This window comes from Pistacia vera, unplaced genomic scaffold, assembly GCF_008641045.1.
Source record: "Pistacia vera cultivar Batoury unplaced genomic scaffold, PisVer_v2 Contig223, whole genome shotgun sequence".
Lineage (NCBI taxonomy): Eukaryota > Viridiplantae > Streptophyta > Magnoliopsida > Sapindales > Anacardiaceae > Pistacia > Pistacia vera.
The window spans coordinates 622,843-629,515 of NW_022196028.1; the positions used below are offsets into that span (position 1 = coordinate 622,843).

The 6,673-nt window shown below is 39.0% G+C and overlaps 1 non-coding gene across 1 annotated transcript; it reads right to left on the reverse strand.

Annotated features, from left to right (window-relative positions):
- Nucleotides 1–2,954: 2,954 nt before the first annotated feature.
- LOC116130711 lies at nt 2,955–3,062 on the reverse strand. Its single transcript, XR_004128113.1, has one exon. It is a non-coding gene; the product is annotated as a small nucleolar RNA R71 (small nucleolar RNA).
- Nucleotides 3,063–6,673: the final 3,611 nt, after the last annotated feature.

Sequence of the window (6,673 nt, forward strand, 5' to 3'; positions counted from 1 at the left end):
GATGTGAAATTTATCTATATATGTATTGAAGTCTTATAGTATATTGTTTAAAGTTGTATACAAAAGACCATCTACCAAAGGAAAGAGAAGTGCTAATGGAATCACTTCACCACAAGGTAAGTAAATCCAACCCAAATTGAGATTTGAGAAATCCTTTGAGTAGAGATTTATGTATGTATAAGTATGTTATGTTATTCAGATGAGTTGAGATGAATATTTTCTTTGTGGTTGTTGAATACACTTCAATTATGAGAAGTGTTGTTGAGTGATGAGAATGTAGTTTGAGATGAAATTAAAAGAATTGGAGAAGTATTGTGGGAGTGTTTGTGCCGTGGGGTTATGGTGATGATACAAGAGAGTTTTGCTCTCATTTTGGATGTTTTAGGAAACAAATTGAATGATAATTAAATTAGGGTTTGTTTAGGCACAATTGTTGTTTGATAAAATGCCTAAGTGAGAACATGTTGCCATGGTTGCCCTGTCACTACCATGACCTTCTGAGTGATTTTGGGCACCTTACAAATTGAACTGGATTGAGACCAAAACATAAATGTTGTAGCCCTATCTCTAAGATTTTAAACGAGACCAAAACCGTAGCAATCCGATGTGTATAACTCAAGTTATGCCTTTTTTAGTGTGACTTGTGCAGAATGAATATCTTGATGCAACATTGCATCCTAAGGCATAATTTTAAGCATGAACCATGCTTATACATTAATTGTGCATTGAGAAGTAGCTTGAGAAAGAGTAGAGAACTTTTTTAATGAACTACTCTAAAAGTAGAGAGAATGAGAAAAACACAAAGAGCGGGTTAGTGCTTTGTGAACTCCACCCGACAATCACGAAGAGTGGGTTGGTGCTTTGTGAACTCCACCCGGCCGTGCCTCCGGTAAGATGAGTGATAATCCGTGGATTATGCAATTTTCATTTGACCTTTTTGTCGGATTTCAGGTACTTTCTAGTGAATTTTGACCTGAATTGTTGCTTAATTCTTTACATTTCGTGTTTCAGGTTAAAATGGACATTTTGAGCAAATAAGGACAAAATCAAAAAATTTTGACTAAGAAGTTAGCGGATCTCAGAAGTTAGGAGAGTTCTGAATCAGGATAAAGCACGATGAGTCTTGTTTCCAAGGGAGAGCACCGAGGATCGAAGAATCAAGCGAAGATGCAAGCAAAGTGGCAGTTCTGTAATTTCAGAACTTTTCAAGAAGCTCCGCCGCGGCGAAGATTTGTACTTCACCACGGCGAAGTAGGCCAGTGACGAGCATGTTTGCTTCTCTCTTCGCCGCGGTGACGGTCATTATTTTCAGTTTTGTTAAACGCACAGTTTTACTTTGTACGTGTTTTGGCTGGGTAATTTGGGTGAGGTATAAAAGAAACACTTAGCCTTTTTGTCTAGGAGTCTTCATTTTTAGGTTGAACAGCTTTTGCATTTTCTTTGGATGAGTTTTGAGCGATTTTAAGTTGTAACAAGGGTGAAGATTCGATTTCTAACGACGGGATTCATCTCTTGGGGAGATCTCTTATCTTTTATCTTGTTTTCATTATGCTAAACTTTGATATTCTCGTTTTTCTTTTTTGTATTGTTGATTTAGCTATGAACTAACCCATTTTGGGTTAAGGTTTTGATTGTAATTTGGATTTTTCATGGGTTAAGTGTTTGATTGTTTTATTTTCATATGAGTATGCTTTGGTTGTGTGTTTACTCTGAGTTTTAATGCTTTTATATGAAGAACATGATGAGATTGAGAAATGAATCATGTTAGGCTTCTTGGGTAATCACCATTGTAGTATTGAATGCTAGAGATAGATGCAAGAATCAATGAAATCAGTGTAGGATTCTCTTGCTTAATGAGTTCGGAATCGTTAACCTTCAAACTGTTGGGTGCGGAAGGTTAATAAGGAAGAATAGGAAAACATAGCCTGAGAGGGTATGTTTAACACTTTAGTGAGTTCGATTTACAACCATTGTGTGTGAATATGAATTTAGTAAAATTATAGGTTCAACCCATAAAGTCCGAATGAAGTCAAAACCCTACCCGTTTTACTTGAATTGATTTTTATCCGTGTTTACATCTCGCATTTATAGATTAATTTTAGTTTAAATTTTATTGTTCAGTTCTAATTAGAAATAGCTCCCATCAATCCAAAACCAATCACTTGCTCCAACTTGATAACATTAGGAAACTTAGTGCTTAGCTAACAATCCTCGTGGGAACGATACTCTACTCATCATTGTATTTCTTGTGCGATTAGTATACTTGCTACATATTGCATGTTGTCGGAAACACGCATCAAGTTTTTCGCGCCGTTGCCGGGGAACTGTTTTAAGTTAACATTGAGTTTTTCTATAGTTAGCTAGATTGGAGTTTTTATTTTTTATTTTTAATTTTCAGTTGGTTTGTGATCTCACTTTCCTTCATTTCTGTCTTTGCAGTTTATGCGAAGAACGAGACGTCAACCAGTGGTCCCTGTTGATCTTGAGCTTGAGAGAACCATTAGACGACGTAACAGAAAGAGAAGAGAAAGAAAGGATTTAGTTGTAGAAGCAGATGAAATAGTTGTTGAAATGGCTGAACCAGAAAATAGGACACTGAGGGAATTTTCAGTTCCCATAGTGAATGGTAGTGGGTCGAGTATTACTAGACCTACGGTGCAAGCAAACAACTTCGAGATCAAGCCGGTAATCATCCAGATGATCCAGCAGTCAATTAGATTTAATGGTGATTTGAAGGAAGATCCGAATCAGCACATTACAAATTTCTTGGAAATTTGTGACACCTTCAAGTCGAACGGAGTGTCGGATGACGCTATTAGGCTGCAATTATTCCCATTCTCATTGGGAGATAAAGCCAAGGGGTGGTTAATGGCATTACCACCGGGAACAATAACAACTTGGAATAATCTAGCACAGAAATTCCTCACCAAGTTCTTTCCTCCAGCTAAATTAGGAACATTGAGAAATGATATCACATCATTTCTACAAGATGATTCCGAGTCATTGTATGAGGCTTGGGAGAGATACAAGGAGTTAATGAGGAAGTGTCCACACCATGGGTTGCTAGTTTGGCTTCAAGTCCAAACATTTTACAATGGTTTGATGGGTAATGTGCAAACCATGGTGGATGCAGCTTCAAAAGGGGCCTTACAGAATAAGACACCAGAGGAGGCATATGACTTGCTTGAGGTTTTGGCAAGCAATAACTATCAAAGACCAAATGAGAGAGCAATTCCAAGAAAACCTTCGGGTCTACATGAAGTTGATGCTTTTACAGCCATCTCAGCCCAACTCACAGCACTTCAAAAATAGTTAGGAAGTATGCAGGTAAACTCTGTACAAGTACCTCAACTAACTTGTGATTTTTGTGCAGGAAACCATGCTAGCAACGAGTGTCAACTGGGGAACACATTTGCTTTGTCATCTTCATCAACGGAGCAGGTGAACTACTTGGCAGGAAATCAGAGACAACCAAACAACCCATATTCCAACATATACAACCCGGGGTGAAGAAATCATCCAAATCTGGCTTGGGGAAATCAGAACCAGCAAAATAACCAATGGAACCAGAGGCCAGTTCCAAATAACCAACCAGGGGTGACAAATCAACCGGGAGATCAAAGAGTGACAAAGTTGGAGGATATGTTTGGTAAATTCATGCAGGAGACCATAGGTTTCATGAATGAGACGAGGAAAAATTTTAGAAATCAAGGGGCATCCATTCGGAATCTTGAGGTACAGATGGGCCAATTGGCCGAGAAGCTCAATGATAGACCACAGGGATCTCTACCAAGCAACACGGTGACTAACCCACGTCAGCAAGCAAATGCCATAATTTTGAGAAGTGGGACAGTTTTGGAAGAGGTAGAGCAAGCTACCAAAGAGGTTGAGCAAGCCAGAAAGGAAGATTCTGAAGAGGAAGTTGATGAAGAGATCATTGTTGAAAAGAAACCAAGTGGTTTAGAAGAAGAGAAAAAGAAAAATGAAGAAAGGCAAAAGAAGAAGGAGAAATTGCCATTCCCTGAGATACCACCAAAATTGGCACATCACACCCCACCCATGCCGTTTCCTCAGAGATTGAAGAAAAAGAATCATGATAAGCAATTTTCAAAGTTTATTGAAAGTTTTAAAAAATTGCATATTAACATTCCTTTTGCAGATGCATTGCAGCAAATGCCGAGTTATGCGAAGTTCTTGAAGGAAATCCTATCAAACAAAAGGAAGTTAGAAGATGAGGAAACGGTGATGCTCACGGAAGAGTGCAGTGCCATCCTCCAGAAAAAGTTACCCCCAAAGCTCAAGGATCCAGGGAGTTTTACTATTCCATGTATTATAGGGGATATTACTTTTGATCGTGTTTTATGTGATCTAAGAGCTAGTATTAATTTGATGCCCTTTTCTGTTTTCAGGAGATTGGGAATTGGTGAAGTAAAACCAACGACCATGTCGTTGCAACTAGCAGATAGGTCAATAAAGCACCCAAGAGGGATAGTGGAGGATGTATTGGTGAAAGTGGGGAAGATAATTTTTCCAGCAGATTTTGTGGTGTTGGACATGGAAGAGGATAAGGAAATTCCTCTCATTTTGGGCCGACCATTCTTGGCCACGGGGAGAGCACTGATTGATGTGCAAGAAGGGAAGTTAATGTTGAGGGTACAAGATGAAACAGTAACTTTCAATGTCTTTGAGACGATGAAGTTTCTGGTTGAAACGGATTCATGTTTTAGTGTCGATGTGGTGGACAAATTGGTTGAGGAATCTATGGAAGAAAACACTCCACAATTACCTCTAGAAGCTTGTATAGCCAAATCAAAAACAGTAGAGGTAGAAAAGTCGGAGAGGAACGATTGTGCTAGGATGTTAGAAGCACTTCAACCAATTGATGAGAGTCAAGATGTAGAATTTGAGGAGTTTGATTTTGACAAAGAGAAGGAGAAGAAAAAAAATGAAGAACCTCTAAAGCTTGAATTGAAACCTTTACCTTCCAACCTCAAATATGCTTATCTTGGAGACTCAGAAACCTACCCGGTGATCATTAGTTCAGGATTGAGTACATTGGAGGAAGAGAGGTTGATTAGGGTGTTGAGGGAACATAGACTAGCAATTGGATGGACCATTTCGGACATTAGAGGTATCTCGCCATCATTTTGCATGCATAAGATACTCATGGAGGATGATATTAAGCCTAGGGTGCAACCACAACGGAGATTGAATCCTTCAATGAAAGAAGTGGTGAGAAAGGAGGTGGTGAAACTCTTAGATGCGGGGATTATTTATCCTATTTTCGATAGCCCATGGGTGAGCCCGGTACAAGTGGTTCTGAAAAAGGGAGGGATCATGGTGGTAAAGAATGAGAGTAATGAGTTGATACCAACGAAGACGATGACGGGCTGGACAGTGTGCATTGATTACCAGAAATTGAATAAGGCAACAAGGAAGGATCATTTTCCATTACCTTTCATTGATCAGATGTTGGAGAGGTTGGCAAGACATGTTTATTACTGTTTCCTGGATGGGTATTCAGGATATAACCAGATTGCCATCGCTCTTGAGAATCAAGAAAAGACAACCTTCACTTGCCTTTATGGCACCTTTGCCTACCGAATGATGCCTTTTGGGTTATGCAATGCACCAGCAACATTTCAAAGATGCATGATGTTGATATTTGGAGACATGGTGGAACGGTTTATAGAAGTCTTCATGGATGACTTCTTAGTTTTTAGTTCATCATTTGATAACTGTCTAACTAATCTTTCTCTTGTTTTGCAGCGATGTAAGGAGACAAACTTGGTGCTGAATTGGGAGAAATGTCACTTCATGGTCCAAGAGGGAATAGTGCTCGGGCATAGGATTTCCAAGGATGGGATTGAAGTTGATCGAGCAAAGACAGAAGTGATTGAGAAGCTATCACCACCATTAAATGTCAAGGCAGTCCGAAGTTTCTTGGGGCATGCGGGGTTTTACAGACGCTTCATCAAGGATTTTTCTAAGATTTCTAAACCCCTTTGCAATCTTTTGAATAAAGATGTTGTTTTTTACTTTAACGATGATTGCATGCATGCCTTTCTAACTCTGAAAAGATTATTAGTATCTGCACCTATTATTGCAGTTCCCGATTGGGGACTACCCTTCGAATTAATGTGTGATGCTAGTGATTTTGCTTTAGGGGTAGTTTTAGGACAGAGGAAAAACAAAGTGTTGCATGTAATTCAGTATGCTAGCAAAACACTTGTTGATGCACAATTGAATTACACTACCACTGAAAAAGAATTGTTTGCTATAGTTTTTGCTTTTGACAAGTTTCGTTCTTATTTGTTAGGTGCAAAGGTGATCGTCTACACAGACCATTCAATACTCTGGCACCTATTGGCAAAGCAAGAAGCAAAACCTCGGCTGATAAGATGGATTTTACTACTTCAAGAGTTCGAGTTGGAAATTCGAGACAAGAAGGGGTCGAAAAATGTGGTGGCTGATCACTTGTCGAGAATTGAGAGACCAATCAAGGGAAATGAAGAGGAAATACCAATTAGAGAAACATTTCCGGATGAGAAGTTGATGAGAGTGGAAGAAGCACTATGGTATGCAGATTTTGCAATCTATTTGTCATCAAGGGTGCTCCCAAGTGGTATGATGTACCAACAAAAGAGAAATTTTTTCTCAGATTTGAAATACT